The sequence below is a fragment of the Nomascus leucogenys genome, chromosome 11 (genome assembly GCF_006542625.1).
Source record: "Nomascus leucogenys isolate Asia chromosome 11, Asia_NLE_v1, whole genome shotgun sequence".
NCBI lineage: Eukaryota > Metazoa > Chordata > Mammalia > Primates > Hylobatidae > Nomascus > Nomascus leucogenys.
Genome location: NC_044391.1, coordinates 73667664 through 73686563, shown reverse-complemented (window position 1 = coordinate 73686563; position 18900 = coordinate 73667664). Strand labels below are relative to the sequence as shown.

The 18900-nt window shown below is 37.1% G+C and overlaps 1 long non-coding RNA gene across 1 annotated transcript in view; it reads left to right on the top strand.

The window, feature by feature from the left end:
• Window positions 1-18900, top strand: part of LOC115837353 — a 47256-nt gene that overhangs the window by 24430 nt on the left and 3926 nt on the right. The window contains exon 2 of the long non-coding RNA XR_004032408.1: window positions 5760-5834. This is a non-coding gene — a long non-coding RNA (uncharacterized LOC115837353). The remainder of the gene's footprint in view (window positions 1-5759; window positions 5835-18900) is intronic.

Sequence of the window (18900 nt, the reverse complement as noted above, 5' to 3'; positions counted from 1 at the left end):
AAGGAAGGGGCCTCTCCTGTTCAGAAATTCAAGGTAACCCTGTGATCCTTTCCTATAGGAGAGCTCACTCTATCTTGGTGCTTCTGAAAAGCTGGTGTGTTTGTGGGAAATGGGAGGTTGTGTTGTCTTGGGACAAGGTTCTCCTATGCATTGAATGGTTGAAAACCTCAGAATTGAAAAAGGATACAATGCTGCCTTTCACTTGCCCCAGTGAGCTAGATCCTGGGTGAAGTGGTAGTTGAAGTGTTTTTGAAAGCCCAGGGGTAGTGATAATTATCCCTTTTCCATACCAGGTATGTCCCTATGCTTGGAGAAATTGTAATTCCAGTTTTAAAGGTCTGTCATGTGCTGATCTGAGGATTAAAGACATTTCTTTCCAATGTGTAGAAATGAGCAGGCAAAATTGATGAAAATGTACACTGCAAATTCCCAGTGAAAAGGCACCTGATTACATTAAGCTATTTTAGTATTTAAATGTTGCCAACTATATGTATTTGCTGCCTGCATATAAAGAAATTCTTCCTTGTCCAAAAACTCCCTTGTCCAAGAGATTTTATGTACAATGACAGTGCTAATCATCACCACTGCACCTATAAGTGTGTCAGAGGACACATAACCTGTGCAAGGTGTCTTGATTGAGTTTCCCTACAAGCAAACTCTGAATGCAAATAGTTTACTTAGGAGGTGATCTCAAGAAGTCACTAGGGAAGTGGAAAGTGATGAGTTAGAGTAAGGGAAGAAAGCCAATTAAATATATAATTGAGCAGGCTATCTCTGTGGAAATAGTGGCTCAGTTCTGTTAGGGACCTCTGGTAGGCTGTGTGTCATCTCAAATAAGGTGTGAGGGAACTAGGGTATTTATCTACCAATTTTTTTATGGTCATTTGTTGCAGGCTACTTCAAGGATGCATAAACTTCTCAGAAATTCTGGCCTACCAGTGCATAAGCAGAAAGGTCTTTCATGGCCAGAAGCCTTCAAGCAGAGTCTCAGGTGTTTGAATTTAAAATCCCGTGACTCTGCACAAAGGTGACTGCAAAGTGATGCAGATAGGACATTGACAATGACTGGGGTAGAGAAGCAGGAAAATCAACTACATATGAAATATAATTTCAGGAGTGTCAACAGGATCAGTCCACACCCCATGATGGGCCCTGTAAAAACTCTTTACCATCCATTAATACTCTATTTTGATATTTCATTTTCAAGTTGATTGATAAATGGATGTATTGATTCCGTATAATTGAAGATTTTAGGTATTTAGCTTCAGATGTGACTGGATCCAGAGTTTCTGATATGCCATCATGATTCTCTCACTTTCTTTTTCGGGCTTTTTTCCTATATTTGGGCTTCATACCTAGGTAGGTCATCTCCATTGGTAGAAAAATCGGCTACCAGTTTTAGCAAGTCCGGAAGAAATAAGGTATCTGTTTTATAGTAATTCCAGAATAAGTCTAAGGAAACTCTCATTGTACTAAACTGGGTCCCTTGTACATCCCTTAACTGGTTATTGTGGCTATGAAATTTGGCTGCACTGAGTTCAGATACCTATCCCTAGAACTATGGGAGCTGAGTAAACTTTGACTGGATCACATAGCCTGAGGTATAAGTAGAGTACTTCATTAGAAGAAAATACGGTTGCTATTGTTAGAAGACAGAATGGATAGCAGATTAAACACACACACACACACACACCCCAGAAATATACCCACATACATTGCCATTTTATCCTTTAGCTTTGATTCCTGAGAAAATTCAAGTTTTCCTAGAGATTTATTAACTTTGTTGGTAGCTATGTGACTACTTTCTTTCTGGCTTAGCAACTAGATAATCGTGTGATAGTGAGCAATTCATTAAATAGGATGTCAAAATGGTATGCTCCCTCCCTTGGCAAATTTCAGTGGGGCCTCAAAGATTAAAGCACCAGGTATGAAATACCCCTATGTTCTAGTGGGAGGTTCTAGGCCATCTGAGTGGGCCTTAAAATTGGATCTTCCATCTTTAGCCAAACAATACAATATGAGCTAATTAAAAGGATCCAGTGAGCTTGTCCAAAGACATTATGGTTTTGATTATTCTCCTTCTCACTATAGAGGAGAGCAGGTGGTGCTTTCCAGATAAATTGAATGAGGCAGACTTCCATGAAACCCTTGAAGGACTTAGTTTGTGCTCCTTGAGTTGGAAAAAAATGAGGAAGAATCCCTGACTTACACCTAGAAACTGAGGCTGGAGCTGCCTATGATGACAGAGTGATGAGACAGATTTGGAGGAAAAGAAACACTCTTGGTCATCCTCTCAGTGTGGTGCAGTCGTTCAAAGCGTAGTTTCTGTGTCTCTATTGTTTAAGTCCATATTTCACATCCACCAGTTATTAACTAAGTGTTCATGGTTGTGTAACTAATTTTTCTGTGGCTTTGTAGAAATAATTCAAATGAGCGTTGTGAGAATGAAATGAGTTGAAGTATGGTGAGTGCTTGACACTGGGTTTGGCACATAGCGAGTGCTAGCTTTGATTGTTATTTCTTCCTGACAAGTTAAAGTAGACATTTGCATGGCTCCCAGAAGGTAGCTGGATTTGAGTTATCTGGAAGGGGAGGCTGACTATGAAGATCACTAGAGGAACATGGCAACACAACTAGGAATGCCTCTGTAGGAAACTCAGAAGCAGGGACTGAGGAAGGTGTCATACACAGTCAACTAGAGGAGACACCCTGTAGCATTGGGGTCTTCAGCAGAAGATGACCCTGGTAATGATGGGTTTGTTTGAAAAGCCCCCGAGGACACCCAAAAAATACAAACTTTTTGAGATCTGCTCAAGCGCACGAATAGAGAAAGGAGAACTACATGATACCAATTCCCCTTCTTTCTTTCCCCATCTTTCTTCCACATCACATAAGACAGAAGCAGCTTTGTGACCAGGAAGGAGTACAAAAGCTAGGATGAATAATAACATAAAACTGGAAAAAGGTGACCACTTTCCAAAACTGGCTTAGTTAGGCCTCAGCTATGAATTAGAGGAGAGACAGAAGCTTTGATATTGTTATTGTTGGAATTGTGTCCCCTTCCCCCAGAGTTTGATGTTGAAGCCCTAACCACCAATGTGACTATATTTGGAGATAGGGCTTTTAGGAGGCAGTAAAGGCTGAATGAGGTCATGGAGGGGAGAGAGTGCTAATTTGATAAGTGGCCTTATAAGAAGGAGAAGAGAGAGAAAGATCTCTCCCTCTCTTTTCCCACGATCAAGAAGGTGGCCATCTGTAAGTCAGGAAGAGATACCCCATCAAGAACCAAATAAGCTGTCACTCTGATCTTGGAATTCCCAGCCTCCAGAATTGTGATAAATAAATTTTAAGCCATTTAGTCTGTGGTATTTTGTTATGGACCCCAGAGCTAACTGATACGGATATTAAACTTTTCAATGCTTGGAAAATTAGACTATTCATTCACACTGTTCATTAATACTTGAGAGTAGTTGGAAAAGCTCCAGATTTTATCCCAGGGAAGGAAAGAAGTATTTGATAAAACAGACTTAAAAGGGCAGTGATGAAAAGGAATGAACACACTGTCTGCGTGTCCAGCTTTTCAATAATTCAGTTGTACACTTAACTTCTGTATAGTGTGTGTCATTTCTATAGAATTATAAAGGAGTTGGATTTGATGGGACCCAGGTCTCCATTACAGCTCAAATATTTTGTTTTACATTTAATGATTCATTTTCATTTATGTGAAAGAATTTCAGGTATTTTTGTGAAAAGTTTCTGAAAATCAAATATGCTAGGAAACTTCAAAAAATGAGGAGAACAGGAATACAGCAAAAAGGATCTTTTGGAGAACTAGAAGTTGCAGGCTTTCTAACCACAAGCCACACTCTTCCTATGCCCAGCATTTTCCAGTGTTAGCCATTTCATTTGAAAGGGCTTCCCTAGACTAAATAACATTTACTGAAATTCTAGTGATTCCTATTGTGACAAGGAGCCTCTAGTGTTCTCAAAAATTCTTGGTAGCCTAAAACCTAATTTTAATAAGTATAAATAAAATTTTAGAGATCACACACACATGCACACACACACCATGTCTCGACCATTATGAACACGGAACTCCAGAACTTCTCATTAATAAAAACAAACCTCATTATTTCAAGTAGAGAGTAGCTAACTGTCATGTTTTTAAAAATTGCTGTTTCTCTGAAATATGTCCAGAGGATTTCATATCCACCCTCAGGCAAATCATCCTAGTAGCTTTTCTGTAAAGATAATTATCCTTTTTCCATACCAGGTATGTCCGTGTGCTTGGAGAAATTGTAATTCCAGTTTTAAAGGTCTGCCACGTGCTAATCTGAGGATTAAAGACATTCCTTTCCAATATGTAAAAATGAGGAGGATAAATTGATGAAAATGCACACTGCAAATTCCCAGTGAAAAAGCACCTGCCTTCATGAAGCTATTTTAATATTTAAATGTTGCCAACTATATGTATTTGCTGCCTGCATACATAGAAATTCTCCCTTGTAAGCCTGCCCAAACCAAGAGCCAGGGTTGTTAAAACTTCTTTATACATTTTTTCACATAAATCTATTTCTTCTTCTACAAACATTCTTCTGATGTTGGAATGATTCATAAAGCCTCAAATCCCATGGGTGTAACAGGACACCTCTCAATTATGCATCCCAGGCATGAGTAATTTCACAAGCTGAGGGAAGGAGATAAATGCATTAAAATGTTCTTGCAAAACAAATTTCAAGGAGAGAAAGAGATGAAAATGGGAGTGAATGTACAAATGGAAGATTTACCTCATTGTGCAGAAAAGAATATTAGATCTGCCTTTGCAAAACTCTTTTTTTTTTTTGAGACGGAGTCTCACTCTGTCGCCCAGGCTGGAGTGCAGTGGCGCAATCTCGGCTCACTGCAAGCTCCGCCTCCCGGGTTCACGCCATTCTCCTGCCTCAGCCTCTCCGAGTAGCTGGGACTACAGGCGCCCGCCACCATGCCCGGCTAATTTTTTGTATTTTTTAGTAGAGACGGGGTTTCATCGTGGTCTCGATCTCCTGACCTCATGATCCACCCGCCTCGGCCTCCCAAAGTGCTGGGATTACAAGCGTGAGCCACCGCGCCAGGCCACAAAACTCTTTAACTCATAGTTCTACACAAACAACCCTGGTAACTGCAAAGCGCAAAGCCTTCCTAATATGCATATACCTACAAATGTTCAGTTTTGTCTCTGCTAACTACAAAGTATGAGAACTGTATGGTAATTACATTTTACAATGAATCATGGGTCAGAGACCCTGTGAGAAATTATGATAGCCTTTCATTCAGGATCAGTTCTATTTAGATGCAGAGTGGTTGGCCACTTCTGAACTTTGCAACTGTATCATCAGCAGCTAGATATTGAGCCCCTACTGTTTGGAAAGTCAGACTGTAGCTAGGTGTACACTGGGTATGGCACTTGTGAGAGCCAGGGCTTAATAGCAGAAGGCAAATGACCATATAAAGCGATATCACTTGTCCTGGGTGAGAAGTCCTAAAGATGTGCAAAGATGGACAATCAGGCTGTTGAAATGACTAAAGAGGTCTTCGTGGATGAGTGGACAAACTGAACTTTAAACACAAAGTAGTATTTGAATAAGTGGAGGTGGAGAGTGTTCTGAACTGTTACATTACAGAAATGGAATCATATATACCTAGAGGCTGGAAAGTTTAAGGCATCTTTGGAGAAAATTTAGATTATTGGATTGAACCATATGAAATTGCTGTTCTTATAGGTAAGAAATGGTCAAATATCACCAAGTGCACAAGACTCAAGACTGGCATAGTGGAAGACAAAGGTGGATATATGGGTAGGTAACAGATAATGAAAAAATTGAGAATGTCAATGGCAAGGTACTTGGAGTGAGGCATTTCACTTAAACATCATCAACAACATAGCAACTAAAACCTAAAGAATCATAAATCTTAGAATCTTCTAAGTGTCTTAGGAAAAACTTAGTTTAACTTCTGATTCCTGAATTACCTTCATCATCTGTTTTTATGGCCCCAGTGATAATGAGTATACAGCTAACTAAGCTGATTATCTTTTGAGTCAACTCTACTTGTTTATTTATTTAATGTTGATCCAAAGATTAGTGCTACAGGCAAGTTTAAAACTTCCAGTCTTCCCTTCAAATTTGAAGACAACAGCTTAAGTTGTCCCTTTCTTATTGCTTTTATTCTTGTAACTTAATGTCAAGTCCCTCATTATTCTAGGTGGTCTGCTTTAGACAAATTCCAATTTGTGAAAGTTTCTCTGTAAGTTCAACACTAAACACAACACAACATATTAACTAGATATTGTATGACTATTTTTCCTCCCTTCTGGACACATATTTCGATTAACACATAATAATGTAATTAACTTTTCTTAGCAATTACTATACAAAGGGAAATCATATTGAGTTTACTGTCAACTAAAATGTTTCCCACCAGGCTACTAAGGCATCAGACCCATATTTTATAGTTGTGTAAATGGTTTTATGTACCATAGTTAGAACTTTTCATTACATCCCTGTTAAATAACATCTGGGTATAATTAGTCTCTTGTTTTAATCTGTTGATATTGCTATTCTTTCAGTTAACATATTATGTATTACTCCCAAATTGTTTATATACAGGTTTGATCAGCATGCAGCAAATGACCTTATAATAGGCATTAATAAAATTGTTGAATAAGGCCAGAATCTGAAGTACATTCCTAGATGACTATTCAGATTCATATTAACTATTTAGAAAAAATTAGTTGTGAAATTTGCCTGACCTAACTGCAATTTGGTCAACATTTCTCAATCTTGATCATAAGTAGAGCACAATGTATTTGTCAGATATCTTGATAAAATACTGAATGCCTGTGCTTACAGCATTCTCTATCTCATAAGCTTTATCTCAACATTATTACCACAACTTCTACTTAATGAGTTGTTTCTACAATACCTTTGTAAAGCAAAAGTGAAGTAGAATACAGTGGCCATCTCATCATGCAGCAGGACCCTTTCAAATCAATTACCTGCTGAATTATCTCTATATCTCAATGCAAATAATAAACAGTTGACCTTTGAACAGTGTGGGCATTCGGGGCACTGATCCCCCTTGCAGTTGAAAATTCACATATAACTTTTCAATCCCCCAAAACTTATCTACTAATAGCCTACTGTTGACCAGAAGCCTTACGATAACATGAACAGTTAACACACGTCATATGTTATATGTATCATATACTGTATTCTTACAATTAAGTAAACAAAAGAAAATATTATTAAGAAAATAATTATAAGAAAGAGAAAATATACTGATTATTCATTAAGTAGAAATGGATCATCATAAATATTTTTATCCTCATGTTCAGTGTCCTGAAGAAGATCGGGAGGGGTTGGTCTTGCTGTCTCGGTGGTGGCAGAGGCAGAAGAGGTGGAGGAGGTGGAAGGGGAGGCAGGAGTAGAAGGCACACTTGGTATAACTTTATGGAAATACATTTTAATTTCTGTCTGACTTTTTGCTTTTTCATTTCTCTAAAAATATTTCTATATATGTTACTAATCTTTTTCCTACCATTTGCTTTCGTTGCAGTGCCTATATGATAGAAGAGTCCATGTCACAACAGAAGTCAAGAGCAGTCTTGAATAACTGAAACCCTTCTGGCCAGATTGTCTGATATCAATTTTTTTTTCTGGCACTGCTTCTTCTATGTCTTCTTTCTCATTGTCCAGCACATTTGGAAGCAGTCATCTTTATCAAGTCATTTTCTGTTACTTCCTCTGGTACAGTGTCTAATAGCTCTTGAATTTCTCCAAGATCCAAATCTTGAAACCCTTCGCCTCCCGTCCTCCTTTTTTAAAGACCGTGTCTGCAATCTCTTTCATTATTTTCTTGATTGGCTGTCATAAGTTCTGTGAAGTCATGCATAACATCTGGACACAATTTTCTCCAGTAGGAATTTCTCATTTTTGCCTTGACGGCTTGCACAGCCTTTTCTATAACAACAATGGCATTTTCAATGATGTAATCCTTCCAGACATTCGTTATATTCTCTCCTTTGGGGTTCTCTTCCATAGCATTAACAATCCTTTTCATATACCATGTGCAATGAGCCTTAAATATCTTTATGACCCCCATATCAGAAGCCGACTTAGAGATGTGTTTGGGGCAAGTAGACCATTTTGATGCCTTTAGTGTTAAATTCATGAGGTCCTGTGACCGGGGCATTGTCCAAAATCAAAATAATTTTAATAAGGCAGCTCCTTACTGGTAATGTGCTTCTGATTTAATGTCCCTTCTGATTTCAGGGATAAAGCATTGATGGAACTGATCCAGAATAGGGGTTCTCATTAGCCAGGTCGGGTTGGTGTACAACGAAAAGACTGAAAGCTGGTGTTTATTTTTTTCCTTCAGGCTCAGAGTTCAGCAGCTTTTAGATAAGGGCAGTCTTGATCATAAACTCAACTGTATTTGCAAAAATTCAGTGGAGTTAGGCTGTCTCTTCTCTTAATTTCTGGTGCTCACTTCTTTTCCTTAATAATACATTTATTGTGGCTTTGTTTTTCCAGAATGGGAAACTTCTTTTTCTTTTTTTGAGACAGAGTCTCACTCTGTCACCCAGGCTGGAGTGCAGGGGTGCGATCTCAGCTCACTGTAACCTCTGCCTCCTGGGTTCAAGTGATTCTCCTGCCTCAGCCTCCTTAGTAGCTGGGAATACAGGCATGTGTTACCATGCCTAGCCAATTTTTGTATTTTTAGTAGAGATGGGGTTTCACCATGTTTTCCAGGCTGGTCTTGAACTCCTGACCCAAGTGATCCACTCACCTCAGCCTCCCAAAGTGCTGGGATTACAGGCATGAACAACTACACCCAGCCCAGAATAGGAAACTTGTGTGTGCATTAAAAACCTGTTTAGGCAGATATTATTTCTCCTCAATTATTTTCTTACTGGTGTCTGGGAATCTGTCTGTTACCTCTAGTTCAGCAGAAGATGCTTTCCTGTTATCTTGACATTTTTAAAGCCAAATCTCATTCTAAAATTATCAAACCATCCTTTGCTGGCATTAAATCCTCTAGGTCTAAAACCTGTAATTTTCTTTTGCTTTAAGTTGGCGTACAATGACTACTTTTTCTTGAATTATAGTAGTGTCTATAGGTATGCCTTTCTTATAGCAATCCTGAACCCACATAAAACCTGCATCTTCATTATGAGTAAAAAGATATTTCACAAAAACCACAAGGTTGTGTCACTTGCTGGTATAGCTGTAGTGATGGTTTTATCTATTTCCCTTTCTTTTTTTACAGTGGTCCCGACAGTGGATTCATTTATCTTGAAATGGTAGGCAACTGCAGCTGCAGACCTTAACCTATGATACATATCAAATAACCTAACTTTTTCTTGTAATGTCATGACTAGTCTCAGCTTTTTGGGAGCACTTCCTTCCTCACTAGTGGCACTTTGTATTGGTCCCATAGTGTTATTCAAGGTTTATAGTATTGCATGAGACACTAACACCATAAGAACTGCAAGAGATCACTTTTTACTACAATATGCAATTTACTGGAGAGACAAACTGCTCATGCAGAGATGATTAGTGTGAAATGGTGTTTTAAGCAGATACAACACGAGCTCACTGCAATAGCAATGGGAGCTGGCTATGAAATTATTACAATAATATAGTATATACTAAAGTTAATTTTATGCAGTTGTGATTTAATGGTACACCTTTACATTTGTTTATATTTTTCTCAATTGTAAATGGTTCCATGTCTAGTCTGTGTTTGTGCATAAGTTTTGATAAATTTTCACTTTTTATAATAGATTTGTATACATTTTATTATAGCAAATGATGAATAGTGTGTACATATATTTTTGCATCTAGGACATACCTGACTTTTTTTTAACTTTTTAAAAATATTTCTAGACTACAGGTTTATATGTATATTTTTTTCAACTTGTCACAAATCTTCAAAAAATCTTCCAGTATATTTATTGAAAAAAATCCACATATAGGTGGACCTGTGCAGTTCAAACGTGTGTTGCTCAAGTCAACTGTATTAGAATATGGGTCAGAAAACTTTTTATACAAAGAGCTAGATAATAAATATTTTAGACTTTGTGGGCTGTATGTTCTCTGTCCCAACTATTTAACATGGCCATTGTAGAGCAAAAGCAGTGATAGACAATACTTAAACAAATGGGTGTGGCTGGATTCCAAGCAAACTTTATTCATAGAAAGGTATAGGCTGGATTTGGGCCATGCAATAGTTTGCTGACCCTTGTATTAATATACTATCATTAATACATTGTCAATTATCATATATCTATAACATCTGAAAGGATGAAGAAGTCTCTACAAGAATGGGAACTATGGATAGAAAAATTCATGGAGGGAATTTAGAGATTAAAATCTTTCCTTGAGGAGAATTATGGTGACTATCTTCTAAAAGTCACCATGCACAGCTGAAGGCCTTTAAGGAAGAGAGACTGGATGGTAATATGTCATAAGGGAGTGCAATGGACTCAATGTTTGGGTCCCCCAAAATTCATATGTTAAAATCTTAAACCCCAATATAATGATATTAGAAAATGGGGCTATTGGGAGGTGATTAGGACATGAAGGGGAAGCCTCACAAATGGGATTAGAGATCTCATGAAAAATAATGAGAAAGCTTGCTATCTCTCTCCGTTCTCTACCATGTGAGGATACAATGAGAAGATGGTCATTTGCAAATGAACACTAGGGTCCTCACCAGACGTGGGGTCTGCCAGCACCTTGAACTTGGAATTCCCAGCCTCCAGATCTTTGAGAAATAAGTGTTTGTTGTTTTAGCCACCTAGTCTATGGTAATTTTTTCTAGCAGCCCAGCTGACTAAGAGAGTGTGCCAACCAACACATGAAATTTTACCTATTTTGCACTGTTGCTGTGATTTGGGACAGATTTCAGTATTGAGATTATCCAAGTATAACACTCAATTCTCTAGAAGTTTAATATGAAACAAAAAAAAAATGGGATAGCATTCAACTACCCCATCTTGAATTATTTTTTAACTTGGTTGGTGACAGTCAGAAGGCCTTGGTATATGTATATAAGACAGTATTTAAAGGTAATGTTTAAAACCGAACTCAGTAAACCTTGACCTATATATTCAGAAAGTTGAATTATGAATATAAAAGTAAACAAATACAACTTTTTCCTTGGGGAAAGTTATTTTGTCATATGAACTGAAACAACTGAATGATTCTTTTGGGAAGAACAGTGTTGTTCTCTACACTTGTATGGAGTTCATATACCATTTTTCTTCAATCATAAAACACCATAGATTGTAAGACGCACAACTGATTTGATAACAGCTTTTCAGAGAAGAAACCAAAGTGAACTTAACAAAATCAAAAATCCCTAGGATATTCAATATTCCCATAAATTGTGGACTATATCCTGACTTTAGAAATTTAAAAAGTGAAAAAGCTATATCATAGAACGGAAGAAATGTTTTATATCATCATCTCCTCTGCCCACCCCACTCACCCCCAACACACACACACACACACACCTTGGCTTTAGATGAAAAGTAAAATAAGCCAGACCTCTTATGAATTCTTCAGGAATAATGCAGCATAAATGAACTTCACTGCTTTGTTCCAGCTTGTCTATTCTGAGATAAAATTTTAAATTGTTTCAAAATGGATATGATTTTTAACTGCATTCAAAATGAACTTTTATCTTAGGAGAATTTTAGATTTTTTTTATTATACTTTAGGTTTTAGGGTACATGTGCACAATGTACAGGTTAGTTACGTATGTATACATGTGCCATGTTGGTGTGCTGCACCCATTAACTTGTCATTTAACATTACATATAGCTCCTAATGCTATTCCTCCCCGCTCCCTCCACCCCACAACAGGCCCCGGTGTGTGATGTTCCCCTTCCTGTGTCCATGTGTTCTCATTGTTCAATTCCCACCTATGAGTGAGAACATGCAGTGTTTGGTTTTTTGTCCTTGCAATAGTTTGCTGAGAATGATGGTTTCCAGCTTCATCCATGTCCCTACAAAGGATATGAACTCATCATTTTTTATGGCTGCATAGTATTCCATGGGGTATATGTGCCACATTTTCTTAATTCAATCTATCGTTGGACATTTGGGTTGGTTCCAAGTCTTTGCTATTGTGAATAGTGCCGCAATAAACATATGTGTGCATGTGTCATTATAGCAGCATGATTTATAATCCTTTGGGTATATACCCAGTAATGGGATTGCTGGGTCAAATGGTATTTCTAGTTCTAGATCCCTGAGGAATCACCACACTGACTTCCACAATGGTTGAACTAATTTGCAGTCCCACCAACAATGTAAAAGTGTTCCTATTTCTCCATATCCTCTCCAGCACCTGTTGTTCCCTGACTTTTTAATGATGGACATTCTAACTGGTGTGAGATGGTATCTCATTGTGGTTTTGATTTGCATTTCTCTGATGGCCAGTGATGATGAGCATTTTTTCATGTGTCTGTTGGCTGCATAAATGTCTTCTGAGAAGTGTCTGTTCATATCCTTTGCCCATCTTTTGATGGGGTTGTTTTTTTCTTGTAAATTTGTTTGAGTTCATTGTAGATTCTGGATATTAGCCCTTTGTCAGATGAGTAGATTGCAAAAATTTTCTCCCATTCTGTAGGTTGCCTGTTCACTCTGATGGTAGTTTCATTTGCTGTGCACAAGCTCTTTAGTTTAATTAGATCCCATTTATCAATTTTGGCTTTTGTTGCCATTGCTTTTGGTGTTTTAGACATGAAGTCCCTGCTCATGCCTATGTCCTGAATGGTATTGCCTAGGTTTTCTTCTAGGGTTTTTATGATTTCAGGTCTAATACTTAAGTCTTTAATCCATCTTGAATTAATTTTTGTATAAGGTGTAAGGAAGGGATCCAGTTTCAGCTTTCTACATATGGCTAGCCAGTTTCCCCAGCACCATTTATTAAATAGGGAATCCTTTCCCCATTTCTTGTTTTTGTCAGGTTTGTCAAAGATCAGACAGTTGTAGATATATGTGACATTATTTCTGAGGGCTCTGTTCTGTTCCATTGGTCTATATCTCTGTTTTGGTACCAGTACCATGCTGTTTTGGTTACTGTAACCTTGTAGTATAGTTTGAAGTCAGGTAGCATGATGCCTCCAGCTTTTTCTTTTGGCTTAGGATTGACTAGGCAATGTGGGCTCTTTTTTGGTTCCATATGAACTTTAAAGTAGTTTTTTCCAATTCTGTGAAGAAAGTCATTGGTAGCTTGATGGGGATGGCACTGAATCGATAAATTACTTTAGGCAGTATGGCCGTTTTCACGATATTGATTCTTCCTACACATGAGCATGGAATTGTCTTCCATTTGTTTGTATCCTCTTATTTCATTGAGCAGTGGTTAGTAGTTCTCCTTGAAGAGGTCCTTCACATCCCTTGTAAGTTGGATTCCTAGGTATTTTATTCTCTTTAAAGCAATTGTGAATGGGAGTTCACTCATGATTTGGCTCTCTGTTTGTCTTTTATTGGTGTATAGGAATGCTTGTGATTTTTCCTCACTGATTTTGTATCCTGAGACTTTGCTGAAGTTGCCTATCAGCTTAAGGAGATTTTGGGCTGAGACAATGGGGTTTTCTAGATATACAATCAAGTCATCTACCTGAAAGTGACGGGGAGAATGGAACCAAGTTGGAAACCACACTGCAGGATATAATCCAGGAGAACTTCCCCAATCTAGCAAGGCAGGTCAACATTCAAATTCAAGAAATAAAGAGAACGCCATAAAGATACTCCTCGAGAAGAGCAACTCCAAGACACATAATTGTCAGATTCACTAAAGTTGAAATGAAGGAAAAAATGTTAAGGGCAGCCAGAGAGAAAGGTCGTGTTACCCACAAAGGGAAGCCCATCAGACTAACAGCTGATCTCTTCAGAAACTCTACAAGCCGAAAGAGAGTGGGAGCCAATATTCAACATTCTTAAAGAAAATAATTTTCAACCCAAAACTTCATATCCAGCCAAACTAAGCTTCATAAGTGAAGGAGAAATAAAATCCTCTACAGACAAGCAAATGCTGAGAGATTTTGTCACCACCAAGCCTGCCCTAAAAGAGCTCCTGAAGGAATCACTAAACGTGGAAAGGAACAACTGGTATTAGCCACTGCAAAAACATGCCAAATTGTAAAGACCTTCGAGGCTAGGAAGAAACTGCATCAACTAAGGAGAATTTTAGATTTATAGAATTATTGCAAAGATAGTAAAGAGAGTTCCAGTGTATCCCACATCCAGTTTTTGCTTTTATCACTGTCTTTTAAGAGTTATTTGTATATTTTAGTTACTAGTCCCTTACCAGACGTATGTTTTGCAGCTATTTTCTCTCAGTCTTTTCTTGTCTTTTTTAACTGTGCCCTAATATGCCTTTTTTTTTTTTTGTTCCAGGATACCATTCAGGATATCACATTAAATTTAATAGTCACTTCTCCTTAGGCTCCTTTGGCTTTCAGTTTCTCAGACTTTTTTTTGTTTTAGGTGGCTTTCACAGTGTTGCCAGTTATTGGTCAGGTATTTCATAGACTGTCTCCCACTTGGGATTTGTCTGATGTTTTTCTCATAATTAAATTATGGTAATTATTTTTGAGAGGAATCCCACCAAGATATAATGTCATTCTCATAATATACTTTAAGCATGCATACTATCAGTATGACTTGCCACTCTTGATGTTAACCTTTATCACTGGGCTTGAGGTCTGTCAGGTTTCTCCACTATAAAGTTATTCCTTTTTCTCTTTTTATATAACCCTCTTTATAGCCACCATGTATATAGTTCACACTAAAGGAGTGGAAAGTTACGCTCTGCCTTCTTAAGGTGGTGTATCTGTAAGGCATTAAAAATTCTTCTCCATAGGAGACCTGTCCCTTCTCCCCCATTTATTTATTTATTTAATAATTTATGTATATCAGTATGGACCTTTCTTGTCTATGTCATGCACTGTTCCTAGATTCAGCCAATTCTCCAAGGAGACTTGGTTTCTTTTACACTTTTCTAATGGTATTAAAAACCAAGATCTGAGCACTACGTGTGCTCTTTGCTATTAAAGTGTCATTGTTTCCCGGCTCTTTCAGCAGACAGATCAAGGAGAAATATGTATATATATGAATCCATCTACAGAGCTGAGATCGCACCACTGCACTCTAGCCTGGGTGACAGAGTGAGACTGTCTCAAAAAAAAAAAAATTCTATCGATCAATCTATAAATATTTCTACAGGTAAACATCAGTAGATATAGCAAACTAAATATAAGTTCTTATCGATGTATCCAACTCTAATCCATTACCATATGGATCCTTCTAGTCTTCTTCCCTTGCTTATTTGAGCCTTTCATTTTAGCAGCGAGAAGTCTGATTCCAACCATTTGCCTTCAATTTGCCTAATTGTTCAATTCTAGTATGTATGTTTAGTGACTGCAAAATTGCTAATCTGTACCATTAAGGGAAACAACTTTATCAGCTACAGTACAGTGTACATACAATTTATTTCCCTTTAACTTTACAGATTACACTCATTCCCAGTGTTAAGTAGGTCAGTACCTTATTCCCTAACAACATGCAGTGAAGTTGTTTTATAAATTTGTCATATACTTAGACACTTTTGTCACTTTCTGCATTCCATCCTTGTATTCTCCAAACTAAATTTTTTTTTAAACATTTTAAGGTTTATGTTTTGCTATAAAATCCTATGGATTTTGATAATGTTTAATATCTTGCATTCACCACTATTGTATTATATAAAATATTTTCACCACCCTAAAAATTCCCCTGTGTTTTATATATTTAGCTAGTCCTTCTCCACCACCCACAGAACATCTGGTAACCACTGATCTGATTACCACTGCTATAGTTTTGCTTTTTTTAGACTTTCATATAATTGGAATAATAATATGCAATATGCATTTAAGTTTCATTTATATCTTTCCATGGCTTGATAGCTTATTGCTTTTCATTTCTGAATAATATTTCATTGTATAGTATGTCAGTTTGTTTAATCATCTATTCAAGAAACACTTGGTTTTGCTCTGTTTTTGGTGAATAAAATTCCTATAAAAGTTTGCATACAGGTTTCTGTGAAGTTTTCAACTCATTTTTGTAAATATCTAGGAGTGCAATTGCTGGATTTTATGTTAAGCCTATGTTTAGTTTTGTAAAAACCTCTCAAAATGTCTTCCAAAGTAGTTGTACCATTTTGCATTCCCATCAGCAATGAATAAGAGTTCCTGTTGCTCCACATCCTTGCAAACATTTGGTGTTGTCAGGGTTTTGGATTTTCGTCATTCTAATAAGTGCCTAGTGATAGCTCATTGTTTTCTTTTCTTTTTTCTTTCTTTCTTTTTTTTTTTGAGACAGAGTCTTGCTCTGTTGCCCAGGCTGGAGCACAGTGGTATGATCTGAGCTCAGTGCAAGCTCCGCCTCCTGGGTTCACACCATTCTCCTGCCTCAGCCTCCCGAGTAGCTGGTACTACAGGCACCAGCCACCATGCTCGGCTAATTTTTTGTATTTTTTAGTAGAGATGGGGTTTCACCGTGTTAGCCAGGATGGTCTTGATCTCCTGATCTTGTGATCCACCCACCTCGGCCTCCCAAAGTGCTGAGATTACAGGCGTGAGCCAACGCGCCTGGCCTCATTGTTTTCTTAATTTGTAATTCCCTAATGATAAACAATGCTGAGCACCTTTTCATATGTTTATTTTCTATCTTCATATATTATTTGGTGATGTATCTATTCAGATTTTTTGCCTATTTTTAAATTGGGTTATTTGTTTTCTTTCAGTTGAGTTTTAAGCGTTATTTTTATATTTTGCACACTCATCTTTTATCAGATATATGTTATGGAAACATTTTCTCCCGGTTTCGTAGTTTGACTTTCCATTCTTTTAACAGTGTCTTTTGTGAAACAGTTTTTACTATTTTTATTATGCTAAGGTATATATAATATAAAATTTCCAATTTTAGTCCTCTTTAAGTGTATAATTCAGTGACACTAATTACATCCTCAATATTGTGCGAGCATCATCACTCTCAATTTACAAAGTTTTTATCACTCCAAACAGAAAATTTGTACCCACTAAATAATAACACCCCATTCTGTTCTCTCTCAATCTCTGGTCAATTATATTGTATTTTCTGTCTCTATGAATTTACCTATTTCATGTATTTTATATAAATGAAATAATATAATATCTGTCCTTTCATGTTTGACCTATTTCACTTAGCATTAATATTTTCAAGATTTATTTATTTTTTCACATGTATCAAAAATTCCTCTTTATGGTTGAGTAATATTTCATTGTATCTATGTACCACATTTTGTTCATACATTCGTCTGTTAAGGGACATTGGATTGTTCCCATCTTTTAACTATTGTGAATAACTCTGCTGTGAACATTGACATACAAGTATTTCTTTTGGCTCTTTACCTGGGGATGAAATTGCTTGGTATATGGTAATTCTGTGTTTAACTTTTTTAGGAGTTATCGTACTATTTTTTTTTTTTACAGTGGTTGCATTAGTCATGTACAATTCTACCAGCAATGCACAAGGTTTCCAATTTTTCCAAATTCTTGCCAAGTGGTAGCTATTTTTCATTTTTTTAATTATAGTCATCCTAGTAAGTATGAAATGGAAACTTATTGTGGTTTTGATTTGCCTTTCCCTAAAGATTAATGATATTGAACATCTTTTCATGTGCTTATTGGCCATTTGCACATTTGTATATCTTCTTTGGAAAATGTCTATTCAAATCCTTTGCCTGTTAATTTTTTTTTGTCACTTTGTTGTTGAGTTATAGGAATTCATATCTTCTGGACAACAATACTGCATTAGATGTGATTTACAAATATTTTTTCCTATTCTGTGGGTGGGTTGTCTTTTCACTTTCTTAATAGTGTCCTTTTTTTTAATTTTCTTTTTTTGAGATATAGTCTTGCTCTGTCACGCAGGCTGGAGCACAGTGGTGCAATCTCAGCTCACTGCAACCTTCGTCTCCCGGGTTCAAGAGATATTCTTGCCTCAGCCTCTTGAGTAGCTGGGATTACAGGTGCATGTTATCACGCCTGGCGAATATTTCATATTTTTAGTAGAGACGGGTTTTCACTATGTTGGCCAGACTAGTCTCGAACCCCTAGCCTCAAGTGATCCACCCACCTCGGCCTCCCAAAGTGCTAGGATTACAGGCGTGAGCCACCACACCTGGCCAATAGTGTCCTTTGATGAACAAAAGTTTTAAATTTTCATCAAGTCTGATTTATTTTTCCTTTTGTTACTTGTCTTTGTGTTATATTTAAAAATACATTGCCAAATACATAAAGGCAAATGTTTCTCTATGTTTTCTTTGAAGTGTATAGTTTCAGGTCTTAAATTTAATTTAAGTCCAATGTTCTAGGTAAGTTACATTATTTTTAAATTTTTATTTTTTATTTTTGGAGACAAGGTCTCTTGAACTCCTGGGCTCAAGAGATCCTCCCACCTTAGCCTCCCAAGCAGCTGGGACTACAGGCAGATGCCACCATTTGTGGCTAATTTTTTTAAAAAAACGTTTTTTTATATAGAAATGAGGTCTCACTATGTTGCCCGGGTTGGTCTCAAGCTATTCTCTCACCTTTGCCTCCCAAAGTCTTGGGATTGAAGGCCTGAGCCACCACACCTGGCCTAAATTGCCTTCTAAAAAGGTATTACCAAATGATACTCCCACCAACAGTTTATAAGAGTGTCCATTTTTCTCTCCAATGTTGGATATTATCAACTTTATATGTTGCTAATCTAGTGGGAACAAAAAAGATATGACATTATTTTAATTTTTATTCCCATTATTATTAAAGAGGTTAAACATTTT